Here is a 21,896-nt window from a genome sequence, read left to right on the forward strand (position 1 = left end):
CTACAGCTTATGTCCATAGATAAATGCTATCCTGCTTTGCCTACGGAGTCGGATAAAAAGGAAGAACCAGTTGAGGATCCTCTAATGTCTTATCTTCTGAAATCGCCACCTCCGTATGTACAGGGTACCGCTGCTCCAGTGGTTCCCCCTGTACCTGTTCCTGCACCTGTTCTTCAGCCTGTTCCTCAACCTGCACCCGTTCTTCCGACTGTTCCTGCTCCTTTGCCTACTGCTATTCCCACTGCTCCTCCACTTCTGCATACTCCTGCTCCCGCTACTGTTCCTGCTCTACTAACTCCTGTTGTCGCATCTGTTTCTACTCCTTCTCTTGTTAGTCCCTTGTGCTATACTTCTTCAGCTACTCGTAGTCGTACTTCTCCTGTTGCGGCTAACTTCTTTCATTCTCTTGGACCTGTTCTTGGGTCCGCCGGTTCAGATGGTCCTCAGAGACGTAGTCAGCTTCCCGGTAATAGGGAACGCGTTTCGCTATATAACATGGCGATGGGTTGGATGACGCATCCTCTTAGAAATCCTCCACGTGTTGTACTTGATACGTTCTGTCAATTCAATGTACCGACACAAAGATTTGTTTTCGAAGAAATGTGCAAAGTTTTGCGTGATCAGATATCGGCCGATGCACCTGACGAGGTGTTGACCGCTTTGTCTGATCTACAACTTCAGTTCTCGAACGGACTGATAGTGGATACCAACGTTCGACGTGCTGTTGAGCGGTTGTTATCTTTCCGTCCCACTCCTATACCCTGTTTGTTGAGGACGTTGAGAGGCAGTTCGATGCGTCTGGTCAGTTTCCCATGCGGGAAGTTCCACCAGTGTGGATGCCAGGCGATCCTAATGCTAACCCAATGTTCCACCCTATTTCCAGAGAGTATGGATACATCTCCCATGGAAACGGTCGGAGGTGTTACAGGTGAAGCACTCTTTGCCTGACCCTCGCAAAAATCCTGCAGGGTACTATAAGGAATTGTCGCAGCTTGTAGATGCTACGATAATGAATCTTGCCGATATCGATATGCTGTTTGGCAATGTTGTACCGCAACCGGTATGGGTTAAGATTCGTCAGGAAAATCACGCAAACGAACTAGGTGGTGATTGGGCGGCCATTATAGCGGCGGATGGGTTGCAAACTGGTGGTGCTAAACCCGAACAGTTGATTACTGCTCTCCCTCAGAGAATAATTACACTAATGAAAACTCTTATGCCGGCTATGAGGGTGAATTGGGACAAATTGTCAGCTTGTAAGCAGAAAAAGGACGAGAGTGTCTCCGACTTCTTTACGAGATTTGAGGAGGCATTCATCGATCATAGTGGGCAGGATATGAGCACTGAGGGTGGTCAACGGTTGTTCGTGGACAAATTTGTCTCTAACTTATTGCCTGACTTGAGCAATAAGTTGAAAAATTCTGAAAGTGCGTTGGCCGTTTCTACCTCGGCTCAAATATTGGCTACAGCACAGTATTATGAGAATAGAGAGAAAGAGGAGAACGACCGCGCTGATAAAAAGACGAAAGAACTTAAAACTAAAGTGTTGTTACAGCAAGCGTATCCTCCGCGTTCGAATCAGAATGCTTCACAGCAAAATAGATCACAGTCGCAGTCTAATCGATCACAATCTCAAAATGACTCCTCTTCTCAGAGATCTTCGTTAGGGTACAATCAGTGTGCCTATTGTAGACAGGAGGGTCATTTAAAATTCAATTGTCCTGTCCTAAACGATCGTAATAGTGGTAACTCATCTAGAGGAGGTCGTGGTGGTTCTCAGCAGACATCACGTGGTAGAGGTCGTGGTGCTCAAAATGACCGCTCAGGCAATTCATCAAATTCTAATAATTGTTTCGATCAACGTGGATCATCGCAAGGACGATCTGCGCAGTACAATGTAGACGATTATTACGTCGATCAGGGAACTGACAACAGTAATTACTAGGACAGCCGTAGACAAGGAGAGGGAGTGGTATCAGTTCCGGTTGATCAGAGAGGGCCTTACGTCGCAGTTGCTACATCGGGCGTCGTTGAGCATTTTCTGTTGGACACTGGTGCAGCGAAAAGTTCCATTATGCATTCGAAACTCCCTGGCGCACCTTTGTCTGGCTTAACAAATGTTTCCGTTGGATTCTCTGGCGCCCCCGTTAGCAATCCAGTTTCACGCCCTTTGCCTCTTACAATTGGACCACGTGAGCTTGAAGCTCCGTTGATTTTGACTACTGGTTGTGGTGAAAATCTCTTGGGCCTGGATTTGCTAAAACGTTTGTACGCAACTCTGTATTGTTCTCCTGCGGGTGTAAAGCTTACGATAGGAGAGAGGGTTGTCTCTCCTATTTACTTGTCTCTCGATAAGCTTCCACCGGAATTGAGTTCTCTTCCTGCGTCGCTATGGGCAACAGGTCCCAATGATGTGGGCCTGCTTGACATCTCCCCTTATGTTGTTCAGTTGAAATCTAATGTGCGATTGCCACGTATTCCCCAGTATCCTATCTCTCTTGATGGTGAACGAGCACTGTTAGCGATCATCTATGATTTGATCGACAAAGACGTTATTGAAGAGACTCGGGGAAACGTGTGCAACAGCCCCGTACTGCCTATTTTAAAACGTACTGATCCTTCGAAACCACCTGTTTATCGTTTTGTTATCGATTTACGGGAGGTAAATAAAATTGTGATTCCTCAGTTTCCTGTTGTGCCTGACATCACGGCGCTACTAACTCTGATTCCAGCTTCTGCGTCTTGGTTTTCGGTGATCGATCTGAAGAATGCGTTCTTCAGTATCCCGATTGCTGAAGGGAGCAGAGACCTTTTCGGTTTCTCTATTGGTGGACGCAGCTTCCGGTTTAAACGCGCTCCTCAAGGCTATTGTGAGAGTCCATCGATTTACAGTCAAGCCTTGAAGGGTCAACTGGATGCGTTTACGTTGCCGGCTGGTGCGGCCTTAATCCAATATGTTGATGATTTATTGGTAGCTGCGGATACTCAGGACATTTGCAAAATTGCTACGGTGTCTTTGCTGCAACATCTCTGTGACTTACATCACAAGGTGTCACCTTCTAAACTCCAATATTGTTGTCAAGAAGTAACCTATCTAGGTCACTTATTGTCAAAGGAGGGAAGGCGGTTGACCCCAGAGAGAATTGCAGCAATTGCGCGAATGACTGTGCCAACAACACAAAGAGATGTGCGTGCCTTTCTAGGTATCACGTCGTACTGCAGACAGTGGATCCCGAATTTTTCATTGCTAGCGAAACCATTGGTGGCTCTTACGTGCAAGGATGTTTCAACTCCTTTACCATGGACGGAGGAATGTCAGAAGAGTTTTTCTGAATTACGTGATTCATTGTGTTCGGCTCCTGTCTTAGGTACTCTTGACTATAGTTAGCCGTTCACATTATATGTTCACGAGAGGGAAGGTTGTGCTTTGAGCGTCTTAACGCAACCTTTTGGTGGTAAGCAACGTCCATGTGCATATTTTTCCTCGACCTTGGACCCGGTAGCCAGAGCATTGCCGAGTTGCCTGAGAGCAACAGCGGCAGCTGCGGTGTCCAACCGACAATCAGCAGGATTGGTCATGGATAATATGCTTACGGTGATGGTTCCGCATGCAGTCGATACTCTTTTGAATCGTACGAAAACTCAGCACTTGACGAGTGCGAGGTTGTCTGGGTACGAGTTGACGCTGCTGGCAAGTCATATTCAGATAAAACGTTGCAATGTTCTGAACCCGGCAACTTTGTTACCAATTAGCACAGAGTCAGATGAAATAACAGAACATGACTGTTATTTGAGGACCGAAGAGGAAACAAAAGGTCGAGTGGACCTTAAAAACACCCCTTTAGAAGATCCAGATGGAACGTTGTATGTGGATGGCTTGTGTTTTAAATTGCCGAATGGCGATGTCACCACTGCGTATGCTGTTGTGACGTTGAATACTGTTGTTGAAGCTGCAAGATTGAATCAGAATTCTGCCCAGGCTGCGGAACTGATTGCGCTTACTAGAGCGTGTGTGTTAGCAAAAGGGAAACGTGTGAATGTGTTTACCGACAGTCAATATGCGTTTGGCGTCGCCCATGGTTTTGGACGATTGTGGAGAGAGAGAGGTTTTATGACGTCGCATGGCACGAAGATTCAGCATGGCCAGCTTGTGAATGATCTTTTGGATGCACTCACGTTGCCTAAGCAGGTAGCGATTGTTAAATGTAGTGCGCATCGTAAGGTGACGGATGATGTTGGACGCGGTAATGCGTTTGCAGACGAGACTGCTAAGGAGACTGCCCGGAACCTTAGCACTCGAATGTATGTGGCAAGTTCGGTTAGGTGGCCTGCGGAGACTAGTATGTGTGAGGACACTATCGAAAGTGTGAAGGCGATACAAAATGAGGCCACTGAGACTGAAAAGAAGAAGTGGAATGAAAGTACGGGAAAGTTGGATGCGAATGGTTGTTGGGTAGACTTGTCGGAACATAAGAGATGGATGTTGCCAGATGCGTTTGTGCTGGCTATTGTGACAATGGCACATGGGTTAGCACATATTAGCGTGAAAGGTATTTGCAAGTTGCTGTCCCCTGTGTGGAAGAATGATGGTATCACGAAATGTGCTGAACGGTTGGTTAAGAATTGTATGGTATGTATGTTGTACAATCCTGGTAAGGGAACCCCAACTCCTCCTGGTAGTTTTGCTCCCCCTTCGTGTCCCTTTGAGGTGATTCAATTAGACTTCATCCATATGGAGCGATGCAATAACCTGAAATACGTTTTAGTTGTGGTTTGCGCGTTCTCCCGATGGATTGAAGCCTATCCTCTCAAAGACAACACTGCTTTGTCAACGGCAAAAATCCTACTGAAGGAATACTTTCCTCGGTACGGAATGCCTCGGGTTGTATGGTCTGATAACGGAAGTGAGTTTGTGGGGAGTGTGATGAAGAGTGTGTGCAAAGGCCTTGGAATTAATCAAAAATTCCACAGCGCCAATCATCCCCAGTCAGCTGGTTTGGTTGAAGGGTATAACGGCACCCTTAAACTAAAACTAGCGAAGATTCAGGCTACGACTTGTCTTTCGTGGCCTGACGCTTTACCCTTAGCTTTACTGTCAACAAGGGCAACCGTACACTCCCGAGTAGGGCTTAGTCCCTATGAAATAGTGTTCGGTCGCCCTGCGAATGTGTGGGGGGTCCCTAGACCGGGTGTGTTCCGCGATCTTGAGTACCCAATGTTGATTGACTATCTTCATGATCTGACTGCTAAACTGAGGTTAATTCACCAACAGGTTTACGAAGCATTGCCGACGCAGACGGAGGGTCCAGGCCACCAGCTCCAGCCCGGAGACTGGGTGGTCACCAGAAATTTTGCTCGTAAGAAGAACTTGGAGCCCAGGTTCACCGGACCCTACCAGGTCCTCCTTGCCACTAGAACTGCCGTTCGTTTAGAGGGTCGGAAAAATTGGGTGCATGCCACCCATACGAAGAAAGTTCCTATTCCGTTACCGGCAGACTCGTGGGTGAGGAGGGGCATTGCTTCAGCTGAATCCGAAGGATTGCCGGCGTTTGTACCTTTCAGCGACGCACAACCTGTCGGAGAATCCCCAGTGCAGCAGAAAGATACTGTTGAACATTTGTCATCAAAAGACTCGAGACCAGAACATTCGACTGATCAACAGAACTCTGTTTCTTCAACGGATCCTTTGTTTGACGAACAGACACGTCCTGGGAAAACTCGATACTTTTTGCGATCCAGCACTAAGGACAAATAAAGTTTTGTTTTGCCCCTTGGCAATTGCACTATCCCGTTTTCCACGATCAGTCTGAACACCTGTATCATTGCAATTATTCTTGTATATATTGAAGGTTCTTTTTCTATGTATTTTTGCTTCCACAGCTGAGAGACATTTGCATATATATTGTAAATAAAGTCCGTAGGGCCGCGCGCGTACTTCCTTCTGGTTAGTAGGTCTTGACGCTAGGTTAAAGACCGTCGGTCCCTGGGAGCTCCTAGGGATTGACTATTGCTACACAGAACGAAGTGCGTCAAGAAACGTTGCGGACGGTCATAGGGGATGGCGTTTTCAAAGCTGATGGACTTGGAAAAAGCACAGGCACAAAGATTTGAGCTACAACAACTTAGCCGCACGAAATGTTTTATGTTTCAGATATCTGTATTGCTTTTGACTATTTCTGCATTATTGGCGGGTGGGGTGTACTATATGATGTCGTACTTCTTACCTTCTGCCATACCTACTCCTACTTCTGACCCTAAACTTACCTCCACCGCATCCCCTCATTCTTTTCATATCTTACCCGAACACGAGCAGGCTAGACGTGTAGAATTCCGTAATAACTCCTTTATCCAGCTCCTTCATCAGCACCAGTTAGTGGTCAACACTACTAATTGTTGGGTGTGTGGGTTGATGCCACATACTACGGATAGGGGAATTCCATATCTGGTTTTACCGTACAGTTCCCAGGGTTCCGCTCGAGCATTTCAAACAATGTTTCGAAGCGCACTAGATTCTTACCCCAGTCGAGAGCCACGTTCTCCTTACTCTGGCCCTGGCTCGTATCACAAGCCTTTGTCTATAGCGATAGAAAACTAAGATAGAGATATCTATGAGCCGTCGCTCATTCCGGAGGAAGAGGTCCAAGCCTATAGGGTCCTGAGTAAGGTTGAATATAGTGCGCTCACGAGTGATAAACAGCTTAAAAGCTCACCTCCGATATGGGTCGTACCCCACATTGGTAATTTTTGTTTAATGGGTCGTGGTCGAAGATCGAAAGCTCGACTCGGAGCGAGTGCCTGCACTGAGAATTACATTCTGCCGATGATCTCATCCCCTGTGTTTCTGGCTGCCAAGGGTACATACTTTGTCTGCCATGATCGTGCGTATGCATGGTTGCCCTCCGACTTTGCGGGCTCATGTTTTATCGCGAATCTGTTGCCTCCGACGTTCACTGTAGATGCAGACTATCACAAGACTAGAATTGTGAGAGGCGTAATTAGCGAAGAGGATACTGCCGGTCAAGAGGCAGGAGACTTTTTCAAGGGTTTCCTCCCGTTTTGGGGGCCTATGGTTAATAGTAGGAACCTGAGACAATTGACTTGAGTGGTAGAATCGACAGCTAATATTACTGCCAGTGCCCTTGGTAATATCACCACAGAACTTCAGGCGGATAGACTTATGACGTTACAAAACCGTATGGTTTTAGACGTGATCTTAGCAGATCGAGGTGGGGTATGCAAGGTGATCCATTCGAGCTGCTGTATTTTCATTCCAGATAATGCTCCGACCGTTTATCAAGCCATCTCAAAGTTGCATAAGATCTCTGAGTCCATACACGTGGACGTAGGGGATTGGACACTACTTGGGTGGTTTTGGGGCCTGATGTCGACTTGGGGTTGGAAGATTCTGATGATTATCGGAGTTGTTGTGGCATTCCTGTTCACGTGTTGCCTTTGTGTGCAGTGTGGTCCTGCCTTATGTGGCCTCTGTGCTACAACGTGTATAAGACAGCCGCCTGTTACCAAAGGAGCTCGATTGGACAGAGCTATGTTACAGCAACATCTAGATGGTCTGATGAATATCGAGTATGATTCCGACTAGTGCTTGCCTACATGAGGGCAAAAGGAGCGTCTGAGGTTCCGTGACAATTGTAAGTGGTGTTTTCGACTCGCACGAATATGGTCGAGTCTGGTATCTATGAACCGCAAATGACGAGTTTAGTGGGTGTATGCAGTTTCGCTGTGCTAACCTAAACCGTTCGTCTGTTACGTGGGTTATTCTATCTGTACCCACGGGTTCCATCTTAGATATGGCATCCATTTTGTCTCTTGCCCTCAAGTAGCCAGCGAACGGACGTTGTCCGCTTCGCGACCCTGGGATTCCCAAGATATCTACGGAAGACACATGTCCTTTGAAAATGTCTTTATGACGAGGGGGATGATACTGTAAGGCAAATGGCCCCGCTCGAGGCTCATCTTGCCGTGCCGGTTTATTGTCTCAACCGTGCATCTCATTAGGCACGTCCCTTTGATGCCTGTAGCTCGTGTTTCCCCGACACCTCCTCTTTTACACCCTTTCCAATTCCCCACTGTCTCCATCTTCCTCCGCACCTGTCCTTGTTCCTTCTTCGATCTGTTTTTATTGCTGAATGGAATGTACTAATGGTGGGAAGATGGGTTTTTGCAGTTGGGAACCGCCAAATGTTTCCGCACTTATGTTCCGGACCTTGAATGTATCAAAGTGACCAAAGCGACCCCTCTTGGGGATAATTATGGGAACCAAGCCATAAACCTTTGTGTGTCATGTAACCCTATGGAAGAAATTTGTATAAAAGGAGCGATCCACTTGTAGCAATTTGAAGCAGTCTCCACAAGTAGCACGCGTTGTACTTGCCGTGACTTCTGTGTTCCCTGCAGTAAATAAAGCTCGAATCTTTGACGCCGAAGGAAGTGTCCCGTGTCTCTGTCACTTGTACGCCGGAGCAGGTTACCCACGAAGGTTTCAGGTGTTGTCCCCTGGCACAGCTGGGTCTTAAATAACCCAGTCCTTCAGGTTGTTAAGTTAGCCATAAGAACGTTTGCATGTGACAATAAAAAACTACTAAGTGTGATCCGATACATACCATAATGATGTTGTCTGTACCTTATGCATTATTAAGTCATGTCCCTTCCGTGTTGTTCTCGCGCTTTTTCTGCCTATCATGACCTTCCGAGAGCGTCCCTGATTGGTCCGTACGGTTTCCTGTCCTGCCTTCCTGCTGGCTGACAACATCTAGGTCATTTTCATTGTGCTGCAGGAGGAGGGAAGAAGTGTCCATTAGCTGCTCCGTTTTTAAAAGGTCTTCCTCTTTTGTAAGGTAAGGATTCCACAAACCGGGTTGCTGGATTTCTGTAACCTGGGTAGGTTCGGACCCGGGGTCACCCTCACAATGTCATACATTCTCAGGACGGCACTTATCTGATCCTGATCTTTCAGCCGTCGTACTCCCACTGGGCCATTACAGGTAAGGGGTGACCCGATTCAAGTTTGTAGACCTGGGTAAAGTTCAATAGAGAAAAATAATGGTCCTCAAACCAATCAATCCTAATTGCAAAATCAATTTACAAATTCTAATTCTAAATTATGAGCTAAAGTGAACTCACGTAATAGGAAAGGGCTGGGTGGGTCCAGGTACATGGGTATTTGATCGTCGACATTTCAACTCAACTTTTGGCATATAGGATGGTTGAACCATTGCGGTAATATTACCGTGTGGCAGCACCAGCGATCATCAGAAACTGTGCAATTGGTTTGCAAACTAGACTGACCCTGAAGGGGCATCCGATGAACTTGTTTTCGTGCCAGTGATACGGCTATACTCTCCAGCAATGGTTCACATGCAGATGAGGTGTTAAAACCACTTGTTGGTTGCCTCCTATACCCACCAATCCCGTCCTGAGGAAGACCCGCAGGCAAAGGTTCAACCGTCCTATATGTCGCAAGTCAAGTCAAAACATTGACGATCATATACCCATGTACCTGGACCCACCCAGCCCTTTCCTATTACGTGCCACAGATGATTACAAACTGTGATTGTAAAAATTGATGTAAGTAGACCATGTAAAATACTGTTGGGTCAGAACACTAAGATTGATACGTTTGATCAATCCTACATTGAACTTTTCTATTTTTCTACACTCTGGGAATATTTCCCCACTCACCTACATTCGAGCACTTTTTCTTTACACGTTCCCCTTTGTAGCAACCTTTACAAACGTCCAGTGATAAAGCTCTATCAATGAAAATAAATTCATTTTGTTTCATGTGAAGTTCAGTTTCTGCACTTTTTTCATTGTAAAAACTCGATTGATGAAAAATTGTTTTCTATGAAGAGCGTGAATTCACTTTAGCTCATAATTTAGAATTTGCAAATTGATTTTGCGATTAGTACTCCCACTGGGCAGCATTGCAGTGTTCCAATGTCCCAGCAGCAGACAGAGAGTACGTTCTGCGGCCAGAGGAGGAAAAGAAGGTGGGTTGTCACACCATCCCCAATAGGTGATCAGCAGGAGGTGTGAAGTCATGCTATTCTCTGGCAGGGGATGATGATATTGATTGCCCCTCTCGTGTAGCGTGGGAGTTAATTGGCCACTTGATGTGCTTCAAGAAGTCATCTACTTGTTGCAGATTAGTAAACAAATGTTGCTTGCCTTGATGGGTCACTCATAGCCGTGCCGGATACATGAGCGCATAATCGATTTGTGCCTGGCGAAGTTTGTGCTTAACGGAAGTGAATTTCCGCCTTTCTTTGTGGACAGTAGCCGTGATGTCAGGGTAGGGGATGAATGCGTTTCCATCAAACGTGAGGTGCCTCTATTCATGTACAGTTTTTAGCACCACGTCTTGGTTGCAGTATTTAAGCAACTTTGTGATGATGGAACGTGGTGTGCTTCCCGGCAGCCGCCTAGGACCCGGAGAGCGGTACGCCCTTTCTACGATGAACTGTGAGGACAGAGCGTCAGCGCCAATTGTTTGCAGAAGCAGTCTCTCTATGAACTCCTCCATCCGGCCGGTTTTGGTGCTTTCCGGGATGCCAATAATTTGGACATTCAAGATCTTCATTTTTGGCAGCATTAACGCGAAGTAACTTGTCCGTCTGTGCCATTTGCTTTTGCATTATTGATATGTTGTCCTCTGTGTCAGAGATGATGCGTTCGGCTTCTTTTAGGCGTTCGTCATGGTTGTCTAGCTTATGGACTCTAGCGTACATATGAGTGTCACTTTGCCTCCTATAGAGCCAAGGCTTTGTCGCATTGCAAGGAGGAGTTCTTTCATGTCTGCATCTTGTTGTTGTGCTGTCTTCTGTGCTTGCTCCTCAATTATACAATCGGGATCCTCCTGTTGCGCTCTAGTGCCTTTCCTGTCCTCAAAGGTCAGCCTGGACTGTTTTGTATTTGTCTTACCGATCATGTAAGTCTAGGTGACGCTGTTAGCAAGTGTTCTGAACAGGAGTCCTGTCGCCGGTATGCAGATTGCCAACTTAAGTTTTACGGATGTCCCCTAGAGATGGTACCTTAGTTATTACCAGAGGTGTCTCTTTATCCCCAGAAGGAGGGTGTGTGAATGTAGGAGGGGTCGAGGATAAGAGTTTATCACAGTAGCTGTGGAAGTTAGAATATTACCACTCAGAGACCAAAGTGAAGTTCAAGTTGTATTTATTACGGAGCGCTGGTGTGTTTAACCTCAATGCCATTCCTAGCTGTAAACGCCTCCCATTTAGCTGAAATTAACTGTGGTCCATTGTCGCACGTGATGATTCTTGGGATACCTTCCCTAACAAACAGGTTGCGCAGGAAGCTCACCACAGCGTCGGTGTCTACGTTCTCTCTCACTTCCACCTCAGGCCACTTGGAATACTTGTCGATGAGGACGAGAGCATATTTCTGTACTCCTTCCTTGTTGAGGATAGGTACCAGTATGTCAACCGACACCATCTCCCATGGACCATCAGGTACCAGGAATTTCCCTAAAGGTGGCCTCAGGATGCTCTGAGTTTTGTCTGCTTTGGCACATGACTCGCAAGCTCTCACATGACGTTCCACTTGGGCATCGATGGCTGGCCACCAGTATGCCTGCCTGGCCAGGGCTTTGGTTTTTGTTATGCCCTGGTGTCCTTCATGCAGCAATGCCATCAAATGTTCGATTATGCCTTGCGGTAGGACCACTTTGTCCCCTCTCAGGAGGAACACTGGGTTCTCTGCTAGCGACAGTTCCTTTCTCACCTTCCAGTATCTTCTCAGTGCTTCCTTGAGGTGTCTCTTCTCTGGCCACCCGTGGACCACGTACCCCTTAACCGCTTCCAGGTCCTCATCTGCTTTATACGCCTCCTCCCATTCTTTTGCGCTAATTACTCCTTACGAGTCTTGGATGGTGGCTACCACGTATCCTTCCCATCTTGGAAGCTCTTGCTCACTTGCGTCCTCCATTGCTGCAGCCCGGCTCAAAAAATCGGCTACTTTGTTCTGAGGTCCCGGTATGTGTTTGACTTCGTACACAAAATCTAGAAGACGTAGTGTCATCTTCGTAATCCTTGGGCTGGCATGCGTGTGTCCACTCGACGTTAACACCTTGACTAAAGGCTTGTGGTCTGTTTTCACCAGGAACTTCGCGCCACACAGGTACTGCCGGAACCTCTCCATTGCCCATACCACTGCCAGCATTTCTTTTTCTATGACGCTAAACCTTTCTTCGTTCGGCGCCAAAGATCTTGAGGCAAAGCTTACTGTCGACATCTCCCCCGTCTCAGATCGTTGCATGAGCACCGCACCCAGACCCCGGTCACTTGCATCAGTTGTCAGGACGGACTCCGCGTCCGGGTCAAATCCCTTCAGAGGTATGGCTTCACTCATCTCTCCTTTGAGGTTGTTGAACTCCTCTTGTTCCTCCTGGTTCCACTGAAATCCATTCTTTTCCTTCAGAAGTTGCCTCATATGATGTGTTTTCATGGCAAAATGGGGAATAAACTTGCAGTAGAACTCAGCCATCCCAAGGAACGACCTGACATCTTCTTTCTTGCTTGGGGTGAGTGCATCCAAAATGGCTTGCATGTTGGTCTCTTTGGTTCTATTCCTTTTCCGCTCACCTCATGTCCAAGGTAGGTAACAGACCGTACCCCAAACTTGCATTTGGACTACTCTGCTGTCAATCCATTTTCCTGCAAGGTTCTTAGCACAGTGTGTAGTTTCTCGTCGTGCTCTTGTTTCGTCTCTCCCATAATCATGATGTCGTCCTGGAAGAATTGGACTCCCACCACCTTCCTGAATAGCTTGTGCATAAGCTTCTGGAATACCGCGGCTGCTGAGGCCAGGCCAAACGGCATCCTTACGAACTCATAGCAACCAAAGGGTGTGATGAACGACGTGAGGTGACAGCATGATGGTAGTAGCTTAATCTGGTGGTAGGCGGATGACAAGTCTATCGTGGAAAACCACTGTATGCCTTTTGTTTTGGCCAACATCTCACTGATGCGGGGCAAGGGAAACTTGTCTACAATAATGTTTTTGTTAAGCTCTCTGAGGTCGACGCACAGCCTCACCTTCCCGTTGGGTTTCTGTGCCACCACCAGGGGCAAAAGCCACTCTGCGCTCTCAATAGCTCTTATCACCCCTTCTCCTTCCAATCTGTCTAGTTCCGCCTGTACCGCTTCCCTACACCGGAAGGGAATATTCCTTACTTTGTGGACCACTGGATTCGCTCCCTCCTTAAGTTTAATGAGGTGTTTATACTTGGTTAGTTCTCCGATTTGTCCACTAAACACCTTGGGGTGTGCTCTGTGCCAGGATTCTTCGTTGTTCTTTCCTTCTATGTCCATGAGTAAGATCTTTTATATTCCTCCTGGGTTCAACATTATCCCTAACGCCCCTTGGTCCTTCCAGCTGAGCACCGATGGCCCCCTTTCGGCAATGTACAGTTTGCAATTTGCTTGACGACCTCTGAATTCAAGCAGTGGGCAGTATCCCAACATTGGTATTCTTTGCCCTGTGTATGTTACTGGTCTTAGGTCCATCGGACACAGTTCGTCTTCTCTTTGTGCCCCAAACTTCTCTTCCCATATTTTTCTTTGAATTATGGTAATGGGTGCCCCACTGTCGGCAATCATCTCTATGGGCACCCCACCTATGTGCATATCCAACTTCGGTTTGTCTGTCTCCGTACCTTCCAACTCCAATACTTGTACATCGATGTAAATAAGTTCCTCACCGTCCTCTTCTTCTTCGTGGCTACCTTCTCCTTCCTGTTGTTCTTGGTCTACGTATCTGACCATGGCTCCCTTGTGTTTTCGACGGCAGACCTTCTCATAGTGTCCGAACACTTTGCAGAATGAGCATTTTGCTCTAAAGGCTGGGCACGCCTTGTCGTTCCCCAAGTGCGATGTGCTTCCACACCTGTAGCAGTTCGGACGTCCACCTCTACCGGTTCTCTGGTCAGTTTGCCTGTTATGGGGGGTCCTCATGACCTCTTGTCCCCTTTGTTGGTCTCTCAGTTTCCCCTTTTCGCTTCTCGCAGGCGTCGTGATTTTGCAGACGGTTTGTACTCTTCCTGTTTCTTTTCTGGCCGCCTGCGCACACCTCTTCGACATCTCCGCCTTCTTCACCAAAGCCCAGACTTCCTTCAAAGGTGCCTCCCCATTCACCCATAGTTTTTCCTGGCTGTGGGTGCTGGATGTGTGCATGATGATCTGGTCCCTTATTAAGTCGTCATGTAGCGTGCCGAACTTGCACGTTAACGCTAATTTCTGTAGAGCAACCACATATTCATCCACAGACTCACCACTTTTCTGTTTTCTCTGGAAGAAGTTGTGTCAGTCAATCGCCACACATACTACCGGCCGGTAGTGCGCGTCGAGATCAGCAATGGCGTGGCTGAACACATCCGTGTCTGTCGCATCTCTCGTGCCCTTGACAATGGTGTAGTACACCCTAATTCCTTCAGGACCCAAATTGTGCAACAGTATATTTTTTCTCCTCTTACTCGAGAATGGTACATCACCTTCTTCCTTCAGGGCTTCCAGATAGTTGAGGAAGTATCGTTTTCAGTCTTCCCACTGCATTTCTGGCACACCGCTCTTTGAAAGAAACTGTACCATTTGGGTAAGGGACGTGGACTGGACAGCCATCTTGTTGCCGCCTCTGGGGTCCGCTTGATCTGGGATGCGCTTGCCTGGAGGGCTCCCCGGTGGTGGTTGTGTGTCTGCGGCCTCGTCGCTGTGTTCACTGTTGGTTGCGCCGCTATTTGTTGCCCCCTCAATGGCCGGGAGTTCTTGTTTACTGCCCCTTCGTTCGTCAACTACCGAGCTCGACCCTTCCTCTCGTCTGTTCCGCACCGCCAGCATGCTGGGTGGGCCTCTGGTCAGCGTTCACTGCGCTGCATATTGTACTCGGTGCTCTGGGGTGTTGGCGCTCTTTTGCCGTTGTCCCTTGTGGGTTCTGTCTGCCGCTCCTCCCCTCGTGATTCGCTTACGGTCAAGTGTACCTTATTTATTGTTTTGTGGAGGTCTCGCTGAGCTTGCGCGGTTCTCACGTGGGGCTGCCTCGTGTCCACTGCCACGCTCTGGATGTAAATGTGGCCCTGTATGATCCTTATTTTCTCGTGGGTGGAACAGGGGTTCACATCCCAGACCTCGTCGCCATTGTGGAAGTTAGAATGTTACCACTCAGAGACCAAAGTGAAGTTCAAGTTGTATTTATTACGGAGCGCCGGGACACACTTCTGCTCCCTTGAGCGGTCGCCGCCAACAACCCAAAATGGCCGCCTTCCACTTCCTGTCCCGCCCTTCCTGTTCCGGGATGCGGAATGCTAGACCGTCACCACAGTAGCTTTACTCCAGCGCGAGGCACATAGTCCCATGCGCAGCCTGTCTAGTGTGGAGCCAGGGCAAGTGCATGTCCGTTGTTCACGCCAACCCACAGCCCAGTGGTGACAGGTAATCCCGGGGGGGAGGGGAGTGGACTTTAAAGTTGAATTTCTTTACTGCCGCACTCACCAGTGCCAAGGAAGGCATGTGTTGGCTCTTCTGAAGGTGTCTTTCAGGCTGCCTGACTGCACATCAGATAGGCAGTAGAGGGGCGAAAAAAGGCCTCTGTCCTGTAGGTCAGTCCTGATGTCCCCCCGCAACCATGCTGACCGCGCCTGCAGTTAACAGGCAGCTGGCATAGTGAGGTGCTTCCCGCCCATGCAGGTTGTCTATCTATAGCTGATCTGCGTGTGGGAACGCACCCTCTTCGTGAGGCACACAATATATCTGCCACGAATGAGCTATTGCCCCCTGTGGTATCTCGATGTGTAGTCAATGTCAATGGGGGCCAGCCGTATTCCTCCTTGTGACCTGAGGGAGCGAAGGATGTGGCACATACATTGCATCCAGGAAAGTGTGCCTCGCAGGTATATCGGGTTCCACGCTGGTGTGCCTCTGTCGGCGGATGCGTTCCTGGGGATCTTGCAGTCTTCCTGCCCACGGGGCAGGAAGCGCCATGGGCGATGCAAAAAAGCTTGCTCAGTCACTAGTTTTTGGATCCGCGGGGGGCAGCGTGTCCCTGCTGATGTCTACCTCGTGCGCATTCACAGCTGCCGCTCCATCTTACCAGCTGATGTCTGCCTCGTGCGCATTCATAGCCGCCGCTCCAGCGTACCAGCTGATCTCTGCCTCGGAAGGCGTGCGGCCCAGTCTCCTTGTGGGCGCCTCAGTGTTTGCAGATGGTGCTCCGCTGGCACCGGGAACCAGGCATGCCAGGTTGCTGCACCGGTAGGGCTTCAGGGGAATCGTTGCAGCAGTCAGAGGTGGCAGGGACCCTTCATATTCATGCCACAGGGTCACCAGGTTCCAAATAGCATTCCAGCCTGGTGTTTTCTGTCTTTAGCCCTCTTGGGTAGGATAAACGTTCGGATTCTTGGACAGAGCTGCGAGAGCCTAACGATAGTTAGGCCATTATGCTTGTGCGCCACCTAGCGCTCCGTGTGTTGTAGAAGTTAATGTTCTTTGGTATGTGTAGGCAGATGACTTTACCAATTCATGTACATGTCATCTAGGCGGATCCTTGTGTGAATTGCTCGACTTGAAGTTTGTGTCATGCACAGTGTCTTGCTAGGTCCACTCTATCCCTCTAAATTAAACTAGATATTTAGTACTGAACAGGTTTTGCTTGACTGTGTTATGTGTTGTTTTAGAGTGGTATATTGTTTCATAAAGAATGAGAATCTGTTGTGATTGGGTAAGGGCAAACTATTTGATGTCTCTGAGCGCTGCTGGATTTCTGTGGATTCTTCTGACTAATGTGCTCTGTTGGGTTTGCAGTTGTATATATATTATTATTAGGCTCCTCCTGGTTTACCATTTAAACAGATTTTTGCATCCAATAGTTTTTATATTTAATAATTGTTGTATGTATGAAATTATGCATATGCTATAATGCTGAGATTTTTTATCATTTATGTATAACTATGTATCGATTTTATCAAATAATATGTTTTGTATGAAGATATAAATTGTATCCCAATGTGTAAAAACAGTAGTTGATTATCATTATTTTTGTGTGGCAAATGCCATTTCTCATGTGCTAGTAGGTATTAGAAATTTGCCTGGGTACTCTATTCACATATATTATTTGCCCTGACCCAGGAAATTGATCCATATCAGGGGGTCCTTGTTGCTTTACATATTAAGACAGTGAAGGTTACATTAGAAGGACATCAATTTATTAACTGCAAGTAACAAAAGGATCCCTTTATGAAAAGAAGTAACCTATTTATGCATCTACATAAATCTATCTAAACCTATAACAACCAAGCATGCATTACCTATTCAAATAAATGTGGATAAATACTAGCTGATCTTATGTTTTTGCTTGCAGCAAAATAACATGTGGATAAATACAGATAAGAAAATTCTAAAATATATATGGATAATGGAATCTTCGGTGTGTACGTTGACTGATCTGACTAACTGTCCTTCATGAAAGCCTCTAAATGAAATCGTTGAACGTTCTATTCCTTTTGCCAAATCAATAGTTTCAGACAAGATGGGGTTCCTACAACTTAAACGTCTTTCCTGAACTTTTTGAGAATAACATGCAAAAACAAATTGATCTCATTTAGTGATGTTCATGCTTGCTACAAATATATGTTTTACTGACAATTCTGATGGTATTTTTGCTTGGCGGCTGCTTCCTGATTGTGGCATGTATTGTATTGTATTGTAATTGCATTTGTATAGCGCTTACTACCCCTGGTGAGGCGTTGAAGCGCTTTTCTGGCAAGTAGCACGCTACGCCGGAACCCATAATCGATTAGTGTTGAAAATTAGTATAGTGAAATATGAAGTCATTTGAGTGGTGGATATGTTATTCAGTTATTTGGATATAGAAGGGTAGCAGTAGGATAGAAGAGGGAAAGAGGTTTGTATTTATATAGCGCTTGCTACCTCTGATTTGAAGCGCTTTTTTGGTGTGTAGCACGCTTCTCTGGAACCCATAAGGATTTGTGTTGAATTAGTAAAGTGAAATATGAAAGTAATTTGAGTGGTGGATATGTTAGTCAGTTATTTGGACTGAGAAGGGTTGGGGAGGGGAAGAAAAGGGAAAAGGTTTCCATTTATATAGCGCTTGTAACCCTGATGGGGTGTTGAAACTCTCTATTGGCGAGTAGCACTCTACTACGGAAATCATAAAGGAATAGTTTTTTTAGGTCATAGCAGTGAGGAGGCTTTTGGATGAGTAAAAGGGGCTGTGGAGGGGAAGAGTCCGAGGGAAGAGTTTAGAAAGGTTTGTTTTGGGGGTTGGTATAGTAAAAGAGGTGTCAGATGATGCAAAGAGGGGTAGAGTAAGGGAGAGTCTGGAGAGGGTATTTTCGGGGTCATAGGAGTGGTATGGAGTTTGGGATAAATGAGAGAGAGGGTGTAGAGGATGTATTGATAGATGTATAGGGTGAGAAATAGGGTAGTGCATTGGAAAGAGTAGTAGAAAGGAGTTTGAGATGAGTCAAAGTTGGGTTAGAAGATATATTGAGAGAAATATAGGGTGAGAAATACGGTAGTGCATTGGATATGCTGAATTAGAAGAAAGTGATAAATATATAGATCCATAAATACATTGAAAGTATATAGATGCATAAAGAGGTAAGGATATGAAGATTAAGGTACAGGGTGAGAAATAGGGTAGTGCATTTGATATGCTTTTCAGGAGGAAAGCAAACACACAGATCCGAGTCCATGGAAGGAACACAGATGCACAATGGAAGAAGTACATGTAGACCAAAAATGCACCAGATAAACTCCTGTTTTCAAGTGTTGTTGTACTTTATTATTATTATTTTTTAACATAATTATTCTACATGTTTATACAAAGCAATACACAAAGATAGGTACATATCTATAGTAAAAATAAATGATTATATACAGAGGGATATGCAGTAAATTTCTGTTTGCATATGGTGCTTATGTGGGGAAGAGCCAATTCTTGAGTAGTTTTCTGAAGTTAAGGTGGCTGTCCATGGATCTTTTAGTTGGGGGGTAGTGAGTTCCATAGTTTGGCTCCTGAACAGAGAAGGATGTGCCACCCATGGTTCTTTTCTTGTATCTTGGGATTTTGAGGAGAGGTGCCATTTTAGAGCAGAGGTTCCTTTGTTGAATGTGCTTGGTGATTTTATTCCTGATGAAGAGCGGTCCTAATCCATGTATTGCTTTGTGGGTGTTACAAAGCAGCGTGAACGTGGACCTTCTCACAACCAGTAACCAATGCAGGGCTTTCAAGGCAGGTGAGATGTGTTCTTGCGGTTTGATATGCAAGAGTGGTCTGGCAGCCAATTTCTGAACCCGTTGTAGTCTTTTCATGCTCGTTAAAGGTGATCCGTGGTAGAGGCTATTGGCGTAATCGAGTTTGGACAGAACAAGGGAGATGGTAGCTTGGAATTTGTGTGGAAATCCCAAATGAGGGAAAATTAGTTGCAGCGTTTTTATAGTGACAAAGCTTTATCTTGCTAGTTTGTCCACTTGGGCATTCATTGATAGCTCAGAGTGCATGGTCATTCCAAGGTTTCTTACTTCCTTTTAATACTTTAGGTGGTGATCCCAGTTCATCAGGCCAGGCGGCAAGCGGGTCATAATATTTCCAATCGCCACAAGTGAGTATTTCTGTTTTAGAAGCATTCAATTTGAGTTGGCTCCAAGTCATCTACTGATCTACGGATCTCAAACAACTCAAAACTGGGGAGTTTTCATTGACTTTGGGGCATTCCAGTTGATGGAGTATTTGTGTGTCATCTGCATAGCTATAGCACGTGAGGTGAAATTGATTGATCAGTACCAGTAATTACTTCATGCAGATGTGGAAAAACATTTGCTAGATGCTAGAGCCTTGAGCGACTCCTGCTTTTGTGGTGTATGGTTTGGATGAGAAAGGTTGGGTATGGATGACATTAGTTCTGTTTTGAAAGTAGGACGAGATCCAGTCTAGAGCAGACCCCTCTATGCCGGCTTCATAGAGTCTTTGTTTCAGAGTGTTGTGGTCAACCGTGTGAAAGGCAGCTGAGAGGTCCAAGAGGAGAATCGCAGCAAACCCGCTGCGGTCTACTATGATCTTCAGGTCATCCCAGACGGTGAGGAGAGCAGATTCTGTGCCTGTCCTCTGACGGAAACCTGGTTGGGAGTCTGACAGTATGTCCTTCTCTTCGATGAATTGTGACATCTGGGCGAAAGATGCTCTTTCTATCAGTTTACATAGGAAAGGTCCATTTGTAATGGGTCTGTAGTTGTCGGGGTTCAGCGGGACCAGGTTTGTTTTCTTCAGGAGAGTTTACTTCTTGAAATATTCCGGTAGTTAAGGAATCGTTGATGATTCTTCATACTGGAGTGGCAGCAGAGGTTGTTAAAAGAATGGTCTGAGGGGCTTGTTCAGCCTGCTTGCTTTGACCAGGTCCATAAATGTATCTTGATAGATGTGTTGGCAGGGTTAGAGTATTCTCGGATTGTTGTATTGTACGGGTTAGTGCTGGGGGTTTGTTTCTGTTTTAGGTATGAGTCCAATGTGTCTGCTTGGTCAGTGTAATGATTTGCCAGTTTGTCTGTGAAATCTTGAGTAACAGGATAAGTTCCTTCTAGGCAATTTGGTTTGCGAAATTCATTGAGCATTTTATAGAATTCTTCATTTGCACATTTAGCATTTTGAATTCTGTCTGGATAGTACCTTTTCTTAGCTTTTTTGATAGCTGACTTGTATAAGCTGTTAATTTTCTGTAGATGAAGTTTGACTTGTTTGGCATTTGTTTTGAGCCAGGTACGTTGCAGCTTTCTAAATAGTTTTTGTATGTCTTTTATCTCTATGTTTCTCCAAGGAGCTTTTTTTCATTTGTTCTGTTGTGTGGTTTTTAGTAGGATCTGGATGTCAAAAGCTTCCTGTAGCCACTCATAGTTTTTTAACAGAGTTTATTGTTTCCTATTTGTTCTGGATGTTAGTTGTGTTTCTAAGTGTTCCAAATTGAGTTTGTTCCACGGTCGATAGGTGGATGTAAGGTAGTTTTAGGTGAGACGCTTAGTGTTGTTGTATGTTGGAAAGCAAGCAAGTTGTGGTCTGACCATGTGACTGGAGTTTTATTTTGAAAGGTAACTAGTTCGGTATTAGCAAAAATTAAATCTAGGATACGTTCAGCAATGTGTGTGGGTTTGTGGACAATCTGATGCAGGTTTAGTGCATCTAGGCCAGTGATTATTGTTTTTGAATGGGTCATATTGGGTTTGTCAAACCAAATGTTGAGGTCACCCAGAACGCATAGGTTGGTGTGTATTGTTATCAGGTTTGAAACTGTGCCTAGAAGCGCGTCTGGAAATGTCGCCTTGATAGATGGAGGACTGTAAAGGAGCAGGTAGTTACAGGAGGAAGACGGTGTAGGATTGCATCTGGTGAGAAGAGCCTCACAATTCTTTATGAGGATGTCCTCAACTTTAGAGATATGTCATGTTTGCCTCAACACAACAGCTAGACCACATCCTTTTTTTGCCTATATGATTCTGGATGATCGTTTGATAGCCTAGAGGAACGGCTCCATGCAGGACTGGAGCCATATCATCGCCAAACCATGAGTCAGTTACAAATAGTATGTCTGTTTAGCATTGGTGAGAAGGTTGTAGATGTTATGTTTGTTTTTAGAGACGGATTGAGCATTTATTAGTAGACAGTTTAGAGAATGGGCTTTGGTGATGGTGAGACTTTGTTTTGTAGAAGAGTAATTAGTATTGTGTGTGTTTGTAGCAGGTGTGTTTTTAGTGCCGGTATTAGCTCTGTTAGGATAGCAATCGTGTAGCTGTTCTGTATGATGTTCCGCATCCAGCTTGCTAAGAAGGCAATTTGATAGGTCTGCGTGTGTAGGTGGT

Source organism: Lissotriton vulgaris, unplaced genomic scaffold, assembly GCF_964263255.1.
Source record: "Lissotriton vulgaris unplaced genomic scaffold, aLisVul1.2 SCAFFOLD_1430, whole genome shotgun sequence".
In the NCBI taxonomy this organism is placed as follows: domain Eukaryota; kingdom Metazoa; phylum Chordata; class Amphibia; order Caudata; family Salamandridae; genus Lissotriton; species Lissotriton vulgaris.